The sequence below is a fragment of the Apaloderma vittatum genome, unplaced genomic scaffold (assembly GCF_000703405.1).
Source record: "Apaloderma vittatum isolate BGI_N311 unplaced genomic scaffold, ASM70340v1 scaffold18018, whole genome shotgun sequence".
NCBI lineage: Eukaryota > Metazoa > Chordata > Aves > Trogoniformes > Trogonidae > Apaloderma > Apaloderma vittatum.
The window spans coordinates 24,310-27,414 of record NW_009730407.1 but is presented as its reverse complement, the minus strand read 5'-3'; the positions used below and the strand labels follow the sequence as shown (position 1 = coordinate 27,414).

The following is a 3,105-nucleotide window of genomic DNA, read 5'->3' as shown; positions in this document are numbered from 1 at the left end:
GGGGGAAGAAGGAGAAATGTAATAAATAAAATATTGAAAAAAGTGATCGTGAAAGGAGAGGAAGTGACAGGAAGAAAGAAAAAGAGAAGTCAGTTGTAGTAAAAATTAATAAATCCTTAATAAAAAAGGATGCAATAAGAGGAGACAGCTACTGAAGTTATGGAAAATGAAGTGCAGTCTATGGTACCAACCTGGATGAGGAAACAGTCTGTGCTTGGGAGGGGGCAACTCACCCTTTGCTCCTCCTTGAGAGGTGGGGGCCACGGCAGAGAAGGGCCTTGGGCATAGCCAACACCCTCACCAGCTTTCTGCCCCGCTGCTCAGGATGCAGGGTGGTGCGGGGCAGCGTGTGCCCACAAACCCACCTCATGCCCGTGGGAGCTGGTAGGCAAAAGACAGCAGGAGCCCCTGTGAGCTGAAAACCTGCCTGGAGACCCACCAAAGCCCGTGCCCTACCCTGCGGGCAGGAGGAGAGCCCAGATCACTTTAATGCCACTGGTACGGGATTTTAGCTTCTCTCGGCAGACTTAACAAGCCCTTAGACAACTTCACACCCTTAGTCTCTTCTTTAAACCGGCTTTAGGGTTTCTCCTGAGTTAATGAGAAACAATTTCTGAGCTACTCATCTAGAAAAGTACCCTTCTTCAAAGCCCCTTCCAGGTGCCACGTGCAAACAGTAGCAAATCCAGGTTCCCTCTTTAGATCTCACTTGTCTGCATCTGAGGACTGCTCTTGGGAGCTGTTTCAAAGGCTGAAGTGTCAGCATCAGAAAGGAAAGAGGTATGTGGGTGTGAAGTTACTAAATGCAAAACTGTCACTCTCCTTTCATTTACAACCCTGAATATGCATGCATGCAAAATGTAAGGCTTATATTAAAGTTTTTACTCTTGAAGCAGAAAATGCCAGGGAAAAAGCAACTACAAGATAAGATGAGGCTGTGCGGGTTAGAATTCTCTCTCAACTAATCTCTTCTTTTTCATCAGTAATGATCTCTGTTAATGAATCCTGTCCTACCTTGAATTAGATTGTCTTTTATCATCTCAGGGAAAGGCACCATCAGCAGACAGACCTGCTTGTGTTGCTGACTGGCCAATGACAGTGACGAACAACAGATGGATTTTTAAGTCTCTTACCCAGACAAAAGCTGCGTGGAGAATTATCAATGCCCAACCCAGAAGACAAGTTTAAAAAGCATCTGAGGGTAAGAGTGGGGATTCTGGGATGTCTGGGTTCACAGTAAAGGAGGCTGCCTGGGCTCTGCCTTGAGGTCTGGCAGCTCAACTGGTGGGAAAGGGTACCCAAAGAGTTGCACAGTGACAACCAAGAGAACTGCGAGAACCGTGTTTACCCATCTACTGAACTCGACCATGTAACAGGTGCCACAGGAATGAGGACACGCTTGGATACTCCAAGCCTTTTCATAAAGCAGAATTTTGGGGAATATGCATTGCTGCTCTTCAAGCAAGTACATCCCTTATCTTCGCTTGCAGTAGTCAAGGAGGATGAAAACTTACCCCATCTGAGAGGAATCTTCTGAATTCTGCACCTTGGTCACCCCTAGACTGTGTGCCAGCATGAACTCTGCTATCTGGTGGTGGCTTGGACATGCCACCTGGTCAGGGGGATGCTTGCCCACCAGCTTAGCTGGACATTTCCTAAAGCCCCCAGGGCAGTTCAGACACCAGGCACCACCACCACGTTGCCATCATGCTCTCTGACAGTGAAGGCTCACTGAGCTGCTAAAACACTGACATGCTTGGATCTAAATGGAAAAGAGCAGTGGGGCAGAGGTAATGCACCAAGGACTGAAGGTGGAATCTGTCTTTAATAAGACACCCCCAACATTTAAATGGAACCTACTATAATAGTTGCATTTATTTAACCTCCAGACACTCTGCTCAGCATCTAAACTTGCAGGCAGTTTGCAAATGAGGCAGGCACTGAGCATACCAGCAAGAATGCTGGAGAGGGCAGCTAAAGATACGAGATTTCAGCTGCAGGATTTTTAGAGCAGACACATCCTGCCGACACCCAAAGCCAGTGCTGAACAAATTGTGTTCATGCACCTTGATGAATTACATTAGTGCACCTGCGTTAGCAAAGAAACACTTCCTACAACCAACAGACTCGTAGTATTGTCCTAATCCCTGAAAGAAAAAATATACATGGGGTAAAAGGCTCCATTTTTTATTCTGCAACATATTGCATTATGAAAGGATTTCTCAGATGAGATTTTTCAGTATAATGCAATAAGCTACATGTGGGGGATGAAAATTAATGAGAATGTCTTTCCTTTTACAAAGAACTACGGTACTTTGATTGATCTGCCAGGTTTAAAGGAAAAGCTAAGCATTTAAAATACACACACGCACACACACGAAGACACGCTTTCCCAGTCTGCAGTCCTGGAAACAGAAATGCTGTGGGTCAATACTGTCCTATTGTCTCTCTCTTTGTAGGACTAGGGCCACAGCTGGGGAGATAAATCACACAAACTGACTTTACGCTTTTACGACTAAAATCATAACTGATAAATGCTTTTATGATTAAAATCCTCACCTGTCTGACAACAAATCTTTCTTTACGACTGGCATTCAGCCTTTGCAGTAATGGTAAATATTAGTAATATGTTCCTACAGTCTTTGATTACAGACAGTGCTGTAACACGGATTTTTTTGCCACCTTTACTGACTCCAAGCAACAATACAGAGAAGTAGAGCTCTGGCATGCCACACAGCCAAAGGAGCGAACAACTTCCAAATTTATCAGCTGGATGGATGCAGATTGCTTATTAAATACTGTTGCACAGTAGGTAATGTGGCCAAGAACATCGACTGACTGCATGCCTGGCCTCTGGACATACTCATTATTTCAATGAGACTTCCCTGACTCTGCCCCTTCTTCCCACGAGAAACTGCAACACTGTGGCCGCACTACGGGCACTTGGTTATATCCTCAGCAGCACCTGAGACACCAGAGACAACCAATAACTCTGACAACTCCAGGGCAGGGCCTTAAAAAAGCAGCAATTTCACAAGCAGTCACTCGAACGGAGCCCCGTTTCCCAAGTGTTTGGATTCTCTAGTGTCTAGTTTAAGCACAACT

At 45.3% G+C, this 3,105-nt stretch overlaps 1 protein-coding gene across 1 annotated transcript in view; it reads right to left on the bottom strand.

Annotated features, from left to right (window-relative positions):
* FGF13 (fibroblast growth factor 13) overlaps positions 1–3,105 on the bottom strand; it is a 57,426-nt gene that overhangs the window by 30,012 nt on the left and 24,309 nt on the right. The window lies entirely within an intron of this gene.